Source organism: Ochotona curzoniae, unplaced genomic scaffold, assembly GCF_017591425.1.
Source record: "Ochotona curzoniae isolate NIBS_2020 unplaced genomic scaffold, NIBS_Ocur_1.0 contig_4612, whole genome shotgun sequence".
Classification (NCBI taxonomy): domain Eukaryota; kingdom Metazoa; phylum Chordata; class Mammalia; order Lagomorpha; family Ochotonidae; genus Ochotona; species Ochotona curzoniae.
In genome coordinates, this window is record NW_024466343.1 from 11783253 (window position 1) to 11799254 (window position 16002).

At 37.6% G+C, this 16002-nt stretch overlaps 1 long non-coding RNA gene across 2 annotated transcripts in view; it reads left to right on the forward strand.

Moving 5' to 3' along the window:
- LOC121161064 overlaps positions 1-15251 on the forward strand; it is a 103868-nt gene extending 88617 nt beyond the window's left edge. Inside the window, exon 4 of one of the 2 annotated variants that reach the window (XR_005884609.1) lies at positions 13836-15251. This is a non-coding gene — a long non-coding RNA (uncharacterized LOC121161064). Of the gene's footprint in view, positions 1-8309; positions 8623-13835 lie in introns of those variants that run through there. The other variant, XR_005884608.1, reaches the window with a different exon arrangement.
- The last annotated feature ends 751 nt before the right edge of the window (positions 15252-16002 follow it).

Consider the following 16002-nt stretch of genomic DNA (forward strand, 5'->3'; position numbering starts at 1 on the left):
ATTAAGCACACGATCTATGGCCAACATCGAAAATCGCAATGGAGATTTTTTATAAATATGTACAATTGAATATCAGAAAAACAAATCTTGGGTTAAATCACGTTGAAATTACTTAGAATGTGAGCAAGTTCAGAGTTAAACGTGAGAGTCAACAAAATCACCTAAATTAATACTAAATGAGGACAGAAAAAATATCCCACAAATAGAAAGGTATGTATTGTTATCATTTTAGGTATAAATAGAAAACAATTTCTTCCTTCTTGTTGGTTGACTTACATATGAAATACAAATAAAATATCATCCAAATTGTGAATTTGAGCCAGTGTTCCAAATGAATAAGCTGCATTCATTATGTTATTCACAATATAAATTGCGTTAAAAAGATTTCTTTCTGTTTTTCTTAAATATTTTTGTTCTCTCTGATTTAAATTCCAATCTATGATTTGATTTTCAGCTTAAGGTCTTTAAAAATCTAATTATTATTTTGGCTGCATTAATTTTCCAAGTATTCCAATTAGTCTAAGATTAAAGCCTAAATCCCTATTAACTAGTAATGAGTTTTAAATTTTCAAATAACTCCATTAATGCATTCAAATCTAACAAAATTTGACTTTCTAAACATTACATTACTGTGTTCTTGATTTCACATTTCATAACTTCATCAGCCACATCTTCAAGCACTCTCAGAAGAAACTAATTCATATTCTTGACGGGGCCATTCGTCACAGGGATGTTTTGTTCCAGGTAGCAATACATGCACACAAGTACATGCATGCACACACATGCACACACACGAAGGTGCTTGTGCCTCGGGATATCTTCTGAGGTTAGCTGCAGGTAGTTGGGAAGATCATCAGAGGGAAGAAGAGACACAACGGCCAGCCGCAGGGACTTCCGCATCTTGGGCATGCTCAGCTTTTGAGCATCACTATAGCGTTTCAGGCACTGTGCTAGGTGCTACGAATACAGAAAAGGCCAGTGTACAGACCTTACCTCGACTCTTTCCTTCCAAACTCAGAGCATTATCTACTTTGTTTTTCCCAACCCTGTGCTGCTTGACTAGGGGAAGACTGAAAGATAAAATTGTATGTATCTAAGTATGTGAAGTGATGATTTGATGTATGCATATATTGTGCAATGATTGCCCCAAAGCAATTAACATAGCCATCAGTTTACCTCAATAGCTACATTTTAATTTTTTTTTACTGTGATAGCATTTCAAATCTAATCAGTCAGCAGTTTTCCAATATACAATACATTATTATTCACTGTAGTCACCATGCTGCACATTAACACTCCAGAACTTTTTAAACATAAAACTGAAAGTTTGCACCTGCTGATGCTATTTTTTCCCACCTCACAGTCCCTGGTTATCACCATTCTATTGACCATGTTAATAAATTTTGCTTCCTTCCATTCCGCATTTAACATGGAGTGTTTTTCTTTATGTGTCAGGCTTATTTCACCAGGCACAACATCCTTCCGGTGCACTCATGTTGCAAAAGGGAGGATTTGCTTTATTTTACAGATTTATTTTATTTTTATGGGCCTGCTGCGATAGCGTAGCGGTTGAAGTCCTCACCTTGAACGTACCAGGATCTCATATGAATCCTGCAATTCTAATCCTGGCAGCTCCACTTCCCATCCAGCTCCCTGCTTGTGTCCTGGGAAAACAGTCGAGGACGGCCCAAAGCCTTGGGACCCTGCACCCCGTGGGAGGCCCAGAAGAAGCTCCTGGTTCCCGGCTTCGGATTGCCTCAGCTCCAGCCGTTGTGGCCGCTTGGGGAGTGAATCATTGGATGGAAGATCCTCCTCTCTGTATATCTGCCTTTCCAATAAAAAATAAACAAGTAAGTCTTAAAGAAAAAATTTATTTTATTTTTATTGGAAAATCAGATTTACTAAGACAAAGGAGAGACAGAGAGACAATTTTTTTCCACTCGCTGGTTCACTCCCCAAGTGGCTACAATGGCTGGAGATGAACAGATCCAAAGCCAGGAGCCTCTTTTAGGTCTCCCACGCAGATCCTGCAGGTGCAGGGATGGCATTTGGCATCCTCTACTGCTTTTCCAGGCCACAAGGAAGGAGCTGGATGGGAAGCAGGGCAACCAGGACACAAACCATCACCCATAAGGGATCCTGACACATGAAAGGTATTTAGGCACTAGGCTATTGTGCTGGGTTCTGCTTCTTTACTTAAAGGCTGAATAATGTTTGTGTGTGTGTGTGTTTATGTGTTTAAAATTTGGTCTGCTCCTCTGATGACTGGCACTTACGTTGTTTCCATATCTTGGCTACTGTGAATAATACTTGTAGTACATATGGGAATACAGACATTTCTATGACATAAGGATTTCATTTCCTCCGATACTCCTCGTCATCATAATTACCTTATAAATGTACCTGAAAATGTTTTACAAACCTCTTTCCGACAGTGTAAAAACAAGATGACCCAGCCTATGCACATGCAACTATGTATGGAGTAAGTTATTTTAATTTGGCCTCTGTGCCCCAAACCTTGTCTCATATAGAAGTCAGTATTGGCATAAGATCAGCAGCTCTGGAATCATTCATTCCTAGGCCCGATAGGGAGCGAGTAGAGAATGTTTGTGAGTTGTGTTTGGATTGCGGTTACTCCAAATCTCTGTCCGTGCCTTTGTTTCTTCATGGTTGAATATTCAATGGTACAGGGGCATCAGCGAGGTAGAGGGCAGTTTTAGTGAACTGAAAAGTGATGGCACTTTGAACCCTATGATCTGTTGTAAGAATTCCTAGATACCCACTACCATCTGAATGTGGATTTCCACAGACTTTTGCATTGTTGTTTCAGAAAGTTAGGCTATTTTAAGAGACACCATTGGGTGTTACCCATGTTACAAACCAGTGTTTAAGGAAATTTGATAGAACTGATCTAAAATGGAAGGGACTTTTCAAAATTTGCATTGAATAATTTGACTGAGCTGTTAAATAGCAAATATTATGATTCCATGCAGAATATTTTAAAAAAGAAACACCTACACATTTTTAACTTATTTTCCTTTGTTAAAATGGGAGAGCACTATGTAAATATACAATCTTTTTGTTTTTAATTACTTACGTAATTTAAAAGTCAGAAGTTTCTTCCAGGTCTCCCACATAGATACAGAGTCCCAAGGGCTTAGGAATCCTCTGCTGCTTTCCCCGGCCATTACTGGGAGCTGTGTCAGAATCTGGAACAGCTAGGACAGGAACCAGCACTGAGAAGGGAACCTAGTGCTGCAGGTGGAGGATTGGTTTGCTAACCCACCCAACAGCCCCAAATACAACCATCTTAATCAGAAATATTCAGTGTCGAATGAATAAATGCTATCATTGTACATGATTTTTCAGATTTTCCATGTTGTACAAGCAGAGCTTAAAAACAAAATTAGAAAATATAGAAATGCTTGGTATTCGAAATGCACATTGTTTTGAAATGGGTGTGAGGACATCATCATTTATCCCCAGGAGCCCACTGCTGCACAGTTCCTTGATAGATGATATAGATGCTAGGTTATTATCAAATGCTGATGGAGAAGACAGGAAAGCTTCCTTACAATTCTATCTATAATATTTGTTAGCAACTGACAATCTCATGACACTAAAGCCAGAAAGTTCATTGAAATTCATCAATGACAGAGTTTCTGGCTTGGAGATAACAGTTTCCTGACACAGCTACATAAAATGGATATCTCAGGAAAGAAAAAAAAAAGACAGCTACAAAAACCCTCATTTCAAAATAAAATGAAGAGTGCCAGAACAAGTACCATATTAAGAAATATTCTAAACGGAAACAGAAGAGATTTAATTGACAGAAAACAGAATTTTGTAGTCAAAAGAAAACTCACCTTTTCATGCTGCTAAAGCATTACTAATTAAAATTTGAAAAATAAGTAATAACAGAATATTTTGGGGCTGCTTTGTCAATAGCAGTATCTCCAGAAGACATGATTAAAACTGTAACTGTCTCAGGACTGGTGCTACGGCACTACAGGCAGGACCAGCATCCCAGACTGATGCAACTTGGAGTTGTGGCTGCTTATGCTTGATCCAGCTGCTTGCTAACATTCCTGGGAAAACAGCAAAGCATGGCCCAGCTTGTTGGGACCCTACACTCATGTGAGAGACACCCCTGATGAAGCTGCAGGTGCGTGGGTTTCCACAGACCCAATTCCACCTGTTGCAGCCATCTGGAGTGTGAATCAGCAGGCAGAAGATGTCTTTCTCATTATATTTCTCTCTCTCTCTCTCTCTCTCTCTCTCTTTCTGTAACTGCCTTTTCATTGAAAAGAAAATGTGCTTAAACTTTCAACTGGCTTTGCAATTGTTTTAAGATATGCACGTCCAGGAAATTTCCAAATGATGGTTTTCGCCCCTTTTTAATCCCTGTGTGGACACATTTATTCAGTTTATGTAAATAACCACTTTCAGGTAAAATTGGTGGGGAACATTGATTCAATTTGGCAATCTCTTCGTATGCTATTATGTGTATTGTATAGAAGGCAGAAAAACAATGAGAAAACTTCCCATTTTCTTAGAAATTTTTTTCTAATCAGGGGGAAAAAGAGGAAAAAAATAGAGGACTTTGCATGTTCAAAATAGTACACAAACTCATTGCAGCGAGATATGAGATAGATGATTTATTTATTGACCTATACGAAGTATATTTTTGTTAAACAAAGGTGTGTAATATTTCCCTCCCAAACTAGGCAAATTATTTTTGTTGAAGCTTATAAAAAATGAAGCAGCAGTAGTTAAATGAAGCCATCTTCACAAAATTGCATCTATTAAACTTATTGGAACATATAGAACATTTAAATCAGTAGCATTATTTTGGGGCTTATTGAAGATGACAAGATTTTTTTCTCTGCTAAAGAGACATTAAAATTCATGGTGGCTTCATATTACATGTCTATTATGTGTTAGCATGGTGTTCTGTTTTCAAATAAAAATGAAAATTGAACTTGGGCTGCCGATGGATCCCTGCGTGCTTGTCATAGCATTGCATTTCCCTCCTGTACAGCTGCTATTTGCTCATCCTGGGATCCATTTAGACAGTGTGTTCTGTACTAATAATGTATGTAAGATTCATTTATTTTTATTTGAAAGGGAGAGTTACGGAGAAAGGAGGAGAGGTAGAGAAAAAGATCTTCCTCACTGCCCAAATGGCAACAAAAGCTGGAATTGGGTTGATCTGAAGCCAGGAGTCAGGAACTTTTTCGGGCTCTGCTGAAGCCCAACGTGTGTGAAGCCCAACGACTTGGGGAATCCTTGGCTGCTTTCCCAAGTATCTGGACCAGAGGTGGGGGAATTGGGACTCAAAGCAGCACCCTTTTTGGATGCTGGAGCTGTAGACAGAGGCTTAATCTATAATGTCATGGTGCTGGGCCTTATTCCTGTGTTTTCTTGCTTTCCTGAAATATCCATAGTAGTAAAGGAAGGTTTATGGTTACTTTCCAGCCTTACACCAAATATACATAGCAGCATTAGAAGTTGTTATAATGACCAATGAAAGATAGTTACTAATCTGTGTTTCTCTGTTATTCTCAGTGTCAGTTTGGGGATTTCTAAGAGGCAATGATAATTGACTCCAGGAATCAATGCATGTAACATTCACAATTTTGGGCCCGGCACGGTGGCCGCAGTGGTTAAGGTCCTCACCTTGCACCCCCCGGATCCCATATGGGCGCCGGTTCTAATCCCGGCAGCCCCGCTTCCCATCCAGCTCCCTGCCTGTGGCCCGGGAAAGCAGTAGAGGACGGCCCAAAGCTTTGTGACCCTGCACCCACGTGGGAGACCTGGAAGAGGCTCCTGGCTTCGGATCGGCATAGTATCAGCCATTGTGTTCACTTGGGGAGTGAATCATCATCGGACGGAAGATCTTCCTCTCTGTCTCTCCTCTCTGTATATCCGCCTTTCAATAAAAATAAATCTTTTAAAAAAATAACATTCACAATTTTGTTTTACACAAACTGAAATTTTTCAACACCACCATGAGCTACCAGAAGCAATACCTTTTGGGTAAGTGTTTTGAGTGTTGGGTAAGAATGTTTCTACCAATGTTAAAATGTAGGTGGGGCTGGTCCAGTAGCATAGGAAGCTAATTCTCTATTCTTAGCACCAGCATCTCATATGGATACCAGTTTGTGTCCCAACTGCTCCACTTTCAATCTAGCTTCCTGGTTAAGACCTGGGAAATCAGCAGGTTATGTTTTGGAGCCTTGGGCACCTGCACTTATGTGGGAGGCCTGGGAAGAAGTTCTAGTTCTTGGCCTTGGATCAGCTCAACTCTGGCAACTATGCCCATTTAGGGATGGAAGATTCTCTCTCTCTCTCTCTCTGTAAATCAGCCTTTCAAATAAAAAGTAAATAAATCTTACATTTAAAAAAAAATATTTAGTCAGAAATACCCAAATTGTACCTTTTAAATGTTTCGTGGACAAGAGCCTGGTCCCAGCGTTTTCTGGATCTTTTCAAACACTTTTCCTTACAGTGGCTGGGTCATTATTGCAGATTAATCTGTCTTTCCTTGCAACTTTGTTTCTAATTAGTTGTTGCTTTCTTCAAGCTGAAAGCCCTTTTTGCACCTTGAAGGGTGATGTGAACTTAATGAAAACATGCTGATTCAAGTTAAAGATGTTTCTTATATAAGTAAGGGCACTGAGGGTTAACCCTGAGCTTCTCAGAGGAAATTGCTGTACAGTGTTCAGTTAAGATTAGCATTACCATATTGCTTTCAGCTAACTCAGCCACATAATTTCAGGGTGTAAAGAGCTGTTTTCTTTGGAATCATCTGAACATGAGTTGGTTTTAAAAACTACAAAAATAAATCCTTGGCAGCAATACCAGCATCAGGATAGAATTTGATGTATTATCAAGAGCCACATTGGTTCACAGGAGCTGCTCTCCCATTGGCTTTCTCTGGCTGAGAAAACAACGTCTCTTTGGCAGTAACTTTTGAAATTTCTTAACATGGTTTGAAGTGTCCTATTGTGGATACAGTGATATGCTGCCCAGATGCTGCTCTAAGGAGAACTTGCTGGTCCAGCTGCTGAGAAGGCGGTAGATGAAAGCTCTGAGTTGTCAGTCCCTTCCAGGACTGCCTCAGCTGCAGAATGGGGCTACCCAAGGACATGCTTTCACCGCAGCTGCTCACATCACTAGATAGATCAGGAGCTCCTCAGCCCAAACTGAAGCCATTTGGAAGGGCCATTTATTGAAGGAAAAGTACAATGGATGTACACATATGCTTTACTTAATTTCACCTATTTATCAATTTACTTTGTTCTCTTTGTATACACATGTGCAAACCACCAACCCTTTAGAAGTTTCAAGCATGCAACACATCATATTGAAAAGCATAAGCATTTGTTTTCTAAGCATGAAGATATTTTCCTGTGGTAATGGTATCACTCTCCAGGAATGGAATGTGAATGCAGTCATCTCATCTGGAGCCCATGCTCTGGTCTTTTCAGCCCTCCCAACAGCATTTGTTGTAATTGTTTTCCCTCACCAAAAATCCAGTGAGGTTCATGCATTGTATTGATTTGTCTCTCTAGTCTTCTTTAATTTGCAAGTTTTTCTACTTCTTTTTGATTTAAAAAAATGTCATGTAATAGTGCCATTTAAATTATTTTACAACTGTTGCTTTGTGGTCATGCGATCTGGGTTTTTCTGCTTATTTCCTGGTGGTTATGTTCATATTTAACATTGTTGGAAATAGTTTTGTATGTGTGAAGATTCTTTTCTGTGCATTGCATGAGAGAATGCTAGCAAGTCTCCCATTTCCCTTTTGAGATTTGACCTTTTTTTCCTCCTCAATTTTTAGGAATTCTTTATATTTGAATATGTTATCTCTATATTTGCTATATATGACAAATAGGGATTCTTATTGATTATTTTCCTTTTGATTTTGTGTATGTATTTTTCTATGTCAACTGTTCTAGGTGAAATTATCTTTTTACTTGCATTGAGTCTGAAGTTTGTAAAGAACTTCAATCATATTTCCTTCAAATATTTATGTGGTTTTAATTTTAGGGCACATGTGTCTACTGCGGTGTTGAATTTAATACATCAAACTTAGCTGCACTGTAGTGCCCCAAAAAGGGAAACCTGACTTTGCATGTCTCTATGAAGATGGCTTGAGATGATATTCTAATCTGAATCAGTGGATTTTAGTAAAACAGATTACTCCCATAATGCAAATGAGCCTCAACCCAGGCATTTGATAATCTTGATTGAACTAAAATTTACGTCCTCTCTGGATAACATGAATTTTGTTTGTCTTTTAGCTCCAACTCCAAATCTTCATTGAATCTCCAAACTCTTAATTTGGAATTGGAGCAGGAGATGAACATGGCTACATCAGAACAATTCTGAAGATGAATCACCATTATAGGCGAGGCTAACAACACATTGAAACTGACCAGGCCAAACAAAAGCCAATTGGTCAGTAGAAAAGGCCAGGACATCAGGATGTGGGATGCTCAGGGAATTTTGCTTGTCAACTTCTTGGAGGGCCAGAGCATGATAACATTGCTTATTCTGAGACTGTTCTGAGAAAACTAGCCAAAGGATTAGCAGAAAATACCTGGGAAAATTTTACCAGAGTTCTTTTCCATCAGAACAATACTCTTGCTTATTATTCTCACCAAAGACAGTTGAGTGAGATTTTTTATGGGAAATCATTGAGCATCCATGGTACAATGCTAATTTGGCTTTTTCTGAAGTCTTTTCCCCTAGCCTTTTTTTCTTTAAGATGTATTTTATTTTTACTGGAAAAAAAGATCAGATTTACCAGGAGAAGGAGCAACAAAGAGAAAGCTTTTACATTTGCTGGCTCACTCCCCAAATGGCTGCAAGGTCTGGAACTGAGCTGATCCACAGACAGAAACCAGGAGCCTCCTCCCAGTCCCCAACATGGGTTGAGGGTTCCAAGGCTTTGGGCCATCATGCACTGTTTTCCCAGGCCACAAGCAGTGAGCTGGATGGGATGTTGAGCAGCCAGGAAGTGACATGGCATTTACATGGGATGCTAGCGCTTGCAAAGTGAGGACTTAGCCATTGAGCCCTTGTGGTGGACATTTTTTCCTCTCACCTTAACAGAAAATCCAAAACATATTCATTTTCCCAATCTTAATAATACAAACAAAAGTGCATTAGCATAGTTACTTTCTGGAGCTCTAAATTCTTTAGTCATAGACTACATGTGCACAAAATGTCTTGAATTTGGTGATTCTTGTATTCTAAATCTACTTTTCACAAATTTTTAAAAATCTCATGATGCTCTACCTATCCATTTAACACTCCATGGGATATGTGAACACATTTAAAATAGATTGCAGATATCACTATTATCAAAATGCTTCATTGTACACAATCTCCAGTAGTGCTAAATATTTACTAGGTTTTTTGGGGAGTAAATTTGTACACAATGAAGTTTTAAAATCTTACATGCAATTTTCAATGAGTTCTGGAAAATTTGTAAACTCTGTCGTTCCATTATTTCTCTTTCCAGTAAGGTCCCAATCATCATCTTGTCACAATCACTGTTTTGATATTTTTTTACAGCCTAAATTAGCTTTTACTGTTTGTTTCATGTAAAGAAATTAAAGCACTAAGTATATGTTTGTATCAAATGTATTTGATAATTTGCACAGATATCTTTCGCTATACTTTTGCTATATCTTTTTTATGTTTTTTGATTTCTCAATAGATTTTGTTTTTCTAATGGCCTAATCTGTAAAAAATTTTGGAGTGGTGGTGAATTTGGGAATTTAAATCTTGTTCTTGACTTCAGTGAGAATGATTGATTTACTCATTCAGTTACATACTGGCTTGAGAATTCTAGTCTAGATACATAGCTTCTGTTCGTTTTCGCTTTCTATTTTTACTGGGTGAGTTTCGTAAAATAATTTTTAAAGGAAATTATTTATTTGGCATAGGTTTTAAAATACATTGTAAAGAGGGGCTGTTGCAGTGGTGAATCCTCCACCTGTAGTGCTGGCATCCCACATGGGTGCTGGTTTTTAGACCTGGCTGCCTAGCGCCAATCCTGCTCCCTGTCCATGGCCTAGAAAGACAGCGCAGAATGCCCAAGGCTTAGGAAGTTATGCCCTCATCAGACACCTGAAAGAATCTCCTGGCTGCCAGTTTCATTCCAGCTGGGCTCTGGCCATTGTGGCCATTTGGGCAACGAGCCAGTGGATGGATGATCTCTATCTCTCTCTCTTTCTCTCTGTAACTCTGATTGTCAGGTAAATAATAATAATAATAATCGCTCTTTAAATAAAATGTATTGCACAGAGCAGTACAAAAAATACCCTTTGTGTTTAATTTTAAAATTATTTTAACCTAATAATCACGAAAAAGGTGAAAAATTGTTACCTTGCTTATTTGAGTTTTCTGAGAATTGGTTAGCTAATGGTTTGTTTTGTTTAAACTTCAGCTTTAACTTAAAAGTAGTATTTATATGAAAGACAGTGTCACAAAGAAAGGAAAAATAAGAGAGAGGGAGAAAAAGAGAGAAAAAGATAGAAGCATCCTTTGGTACACTTGCCAAAAGATTAAAATGACTAGGATGGGGCCAGGCAAAAACCAGAGAGCTAGAGCTCCATCCTGGTCCCCAGTGTGGGTAACAGGAACTTGGATCATCCTCTGTTGCCTTCTCAGACACAGATGGAAAGCACAGAATTTGGGACTTGAATCAGGGATTCTAATATGGAATACCAACACTGCAGGTAGACTTAATCTACTATACTAAAACACCTCCCCTTTTGAGTTTTTTCATAATTGCATTTTATCCTTTTAATTTTCATTTTTATTGAAGCATTTCTGTTGATCACCATGTATATAAACTTTGCTGTAATTATTGCCTTAAATGTATCCCAAAGATTTTGCTACAATGTTTTATTATTTTGTGTAAATGAACAGAAAGCTATTTGAGAGCTGAGAAAGAGGAAGGGTGAAAGAGAGAGAACAAAGAGAAATGCCATGTTTTGATCCAGTCCATTCCTCAAATGGCCCCAGGCTAGAGCTGAAGCTAAGGGCCAGGGACTTGGCACAGGAGCCCAGTGACCTCAGTCAGCACCATTGCCTCTCAAGGTTGGCTTCGGGAGGAATTGGAGTCAGCACTGGAACTGGATACTGAGCGAAGACACTTCAGTATGGAAGGTGTATTTCTTAAACTCCATCTTATTAACCACACCAAATATCCATTTGCTTTCATTTTTGAATATTCTGCGATTTCACTTGTATTTTCACTTTTACCCAAGATTTGCTTAATAGAAACTTATTAAATTTCTGACACTTTTAAAATAAGTGTCATCTTTTGTTTTATAGGAATGGCAGAAATTTTTTATGCTGAATATGCTTAAAATTATTAAGATTTCATTTGTGTTCTCTTGATTATACAGAATGGTTTGGGTATGCTTCACATTTAATTAATAATTATACATATATTCTATCTTTAGGGTGAAATCTTGCATAAGATATCCATAAGGCCTGTAGTACTACTGATCATGTAATCCTGATCATGTTCTTTAGGTTGTTATAGCTACAAATACATTTTCCATTTGATTAGCTTTAGACAGAGATTTCTTTTATAGTATAGTCTCTTACTGCTAATACTGCTTTGTTTCTATTTTATTTGAACATTTTGTATTCGCTAATTTATGGATGTGGTTATACTATTTGAGTAGAACTGTTAAATCTTTGATTTTAGCAATATGAACTATTCTAGGATGCATTTGACATTGTTTTCATAAATTATTTCTTCATTTAGTAATTGCAAAACTACTTACATCTTTTTCCTAAAATTTTCCATTTATGTTATCCAGATTTTCAATGATTTACTGTTAATTCTCCAAATTCATATATGAGAATCCTTTTATTTCCACAGTTATGCTAATAATTTATGTATTTCCATTTTTATTTTCACTACTCATTTTATTTTTTCTTTTTTTCCACATTCAGTATATTCAGATATTAAGATTACTTATACTCATTTTCCACATTTTGTCTATATTCACTTTTGATTTTCATTTGGTTTTATTTTATATTTCATTTTATTTCCATTGTTTGGGGAAACTTTGCGTGGGGTTTGCATCTTTTCTAAGCATAAATTTGTATATTAGCTTTGTGCAGTCTGGGACTCCTTTCCTTTTAATAAAAATGTGAGCCTATCTGTATTTATTCAAGTGATATATTTGCCTGACTTTTATTATTTGAGTCTTTTCAGTTGTGCCAGTTTGTCTTTACGTAACGTCATGATTTTATAAGGTGCATATACATTAGCAGTTTTTATACCTTCTTGGAAAATTGCTCTCTTTATGTCTATGCAATATCCCACTATTTCTCTGATGATTTTCTATGTTCTAAAGTTTTTTCATCACATTCTCCTCAGACTTCTCATAGTGTGGTTTCACATCTTTATTTTTTGTGACATTTAGGGTTCCCAGTGCCTTTGTGGGGATTTGAAATCAGTTTCCTCATTGTTTATAGATGGTTGTGCGTTGGTTATCATACATGTAGGCACATGCTTTGGTATGTCTATGCGAATGTAGGAGATCCATATGCGAGTTGGAGAGACAATGAGAAAAGCATCATTAGGTAGGATCTGTGTGGAAAGCATTTTTGGTTCCTTCAGTGCTTATGTTCTACCATAATGTGGTGTCATATGAATATCCTTACTACAACTGTGCCTGTTTAGATGGTAACTACTGAATCTCCATTATGTGCAATGACAAAAGTGTTATCATTCTCCAGTGTGTGTTTTGATTTCACTATGAATTTACAGATGAACGCTTTTTCTACTGTGTGCCAAAATTCAACATATTTAAAGAAATTATGCCTCCATTGTTTTCTACTAGTTTAAAAATTATTGATTGCTAGCTATCAAGCACAAAGAGTGCGTTCATAACACTCTATATGTTTTTTCCTCCTCTATACACTTTTGGATTTCTTTTCCTTTATTTTTGTTACTTATGATGTTTTCCTTTGATTTTGTAACTGTAATTTCATCATCTTTTTGGTCTCAGTCTTTTGTAAAACAAATTCAATGTCCTAAGTCTACAGTCCCCATATTAGTCATTTGGATCTATTAGTTTTCTTTTAAAGGGATGATAGGAGTTAGAATTCACACACACATGTGTCTTTTGTCTTTATACTCAAAGAAAAAAATTGTCATTATAAAACTTCCGGGTTACACTTTTTTGTTGTTGAAAGCATTGTAAGCATTTGTCAGTCTGTTCTATCACTGAAAAATGCTGAAAAGAAGTCTCCAAGGCCAGTTGAAATTTCCCGGTTGGTGATTTTGTTTACGTAACTGATGCCAGCAGGCACGGTTCGTTTTACTCTGGCAAGATTAAAAAGTCCACGAGGCTAGGTGTTAGTGGTGATCACTCAGCACCAGTTCTTCCTGACTAACATCACTTTTTCACTTCTAAACTTAGTTTTACATTTCTAGAAAATATTTTTTCAATTCCACAGTTGAATATTCTTTTCACCCCATTTTTGGCTATTGCTTTTAAATTCATTCTCCAGTTGTGTTTTCTCATATTTCATGCATCTTGGCCTGGTTTACTGGTTTGTTATTTAACAATATGCATTCCAGTGCACTGTGGGAAGTGAAGCTTCAAACATTTTCCCTGTTTCTCAATTCATTCAACCTTTTCTAAGCCCTCCCAGCTCCTTCTCTTTATTTTCCGTAAGTTCCATGCATTTTGTGTGAACATCTGATTCATTTGTTAATTTTTATGAACACTGTGACATTATGTATGGCATGCTATTATTTTCAGCCCTCCTGTTTCTTTTGGTAGCACTTTGAGGATGACCCAGTGCTGCTCAAACTTGAATGATTGCATGCGGTGAGTTCTTTGCGATCTGGCTTGTGCAGGAGACTTGTGTGAGAAAGAAATCATGGTAAGTCCTGTGGGGTATCAGTACCTCACCTTGAAATGCAAATAAACTCAGGAAGCTACACTTAGTGTCTGAACACATTTTTCAGCCCTGACGTCTTATCTGATAAAGGTCAATGGTTTTCGAAGACTTCATCATCCCTGAGTTTCACTCCTGCACTCCATCTCTGTGTTTCCTTGTGGAACTCTTGACGTGCTGTGGGATGCTCTATGGTGCCAAATGGCATCCACTGAACCTTTTCCAGCCAGCTTGAAAGTTCCATTTTCTTTTCTTAAGCAGAAAAGAACTTAAACAAAACACGTTGTTGCTTTTGCTCCTGGGAATGCCATCCCTATTTAAACTGCCTATGGTCTGCTGGCTTTGTTTGAGGTCTGCAGGTTTTCTGATTGGCTTTCCTACACCTGTCTGCACTTGGAAGTTCTTCTACAAACATTGAGGTTTAGGGTTAGAGTACCTGAAATTGTGAAAAAAAAAAAAAAGAATTTGCGCTTTTCTTTTCTTCAGTTATGTTCATTGCTTTTTAAAGGGATTTCAGGAAGAGGAAAAACAGAGCTGTAAATATTCTATACTTTAATATCTTAATCCTAAAGAACCATCATATGTGTAATGAACCCTAACTAATACAAAGAGTCAAAAAGGCTGAGGGTGAGATCCTGAGCTATTTGTAGCTTGAAAAAACTGCTAACACAAAGGTATTTATGGTGTAGAACAGAGACCAGAAATAAAATCAGTTTTAGCCTTTTTTAGGATGTGTGTTCTGCTTAGCGAGAGTAATTTACATATAAGAAAATCTTCCAGATATTAACTTTAAAGAGCTCAGATCTCTTAACTTTTCACAATTCTTCTGTATCTCTATTTCTCATAATGGCCACTTACTTTTATTGCAACATCAGAAACTCATCAAACACAAATCTACCTAAATCAGTGGTTCTCAAAGTTTAAAAGCCTCGATGATTGTCTGCCCAGTTTCCAATGAATAGATTTGGATGGTCCATGAGAATTTGCTTTTTTGGTGATGTTTATGTTTTAGAATTCCTGGATTATACAATTAGGAAATTTATTGCCATGTAGAAAAGACGGTAGGAAGTCTTTTCTTCTCAAGAATATAAGCAGCTGGTTGTACTACTGAGGGGACAGTACCCATGAAGAGTCAGGGACAAAAGAGTCAGGAACAAAATGAAATCAAATTTTCCTTGCATCTCTGAGTGAATTGAGCTGTTGCAATGGCTCAACTGGCTAATCCTCTGCCCGTGAGCACTAACATCCCAGACAGGCTCCAGTTCCTCTCCTGGCTGCTCCTCTTCCCATCCAGCTCCCTGTTTGTGGCCCAAAGTCATAGACCATTACATCCACGTGGGAAATCTGGAAGAAGATTTTGGTTTCAGTTCAGCTCATCTCCAGCCATTGTAGCTATCTGTGGAACGAACCAGAAAATGGAAGGTCTTTGTCTCTTCTCTCTGTAAATCTGCCTTTCCAAGACAAATAAATCTATTTTTTTTAAAGTTCCCTTTCTATAAAAAGCTCTCATTGAGTAAAGTTAGGTAACAAGGAGGACAAGACAGTTACTCCCTGAGAGTCCAGACCTCGGTTTTTCAAAAACAAAGACCGCAAGTTGGGGCTTACATGGGGAAAGTGGCAGAGATGGCAAGTATTGTGTGTACACATTTCCTAAAGCCTTTTTACAGTTTGGGCCCAAGGTTTTCCAGTTTATTCTCGTCTGTTCAACAGTTGAAAATCTAAGTGTTAAATGCCACATTTACACTTCTCTTGTTAATTAGCAAGAACAACAATGTCTCAACTGATTCTGTTGAATTCACAAGTTTTATTCTTTCAGTCTTTGTGGGGAATCAAACCAGTCTGCTGTTTTTCTGTTACACTTGTGCAAAAAGTCTTCAATATTTGGGTTGCTTTTGGTTTTTCTTCTCTGAATCTGGAACAAATACGTGTTTTCTTCCATTGTAATAAAGTTGCATTAAGCTTCCTTCAGCTGAAGTTCTGTGCTGACTAATGTTGAGCTTCTCTTACTGATTTGTTCAGGATTCATTCAAGGCGACTGTGTTTTTTCAG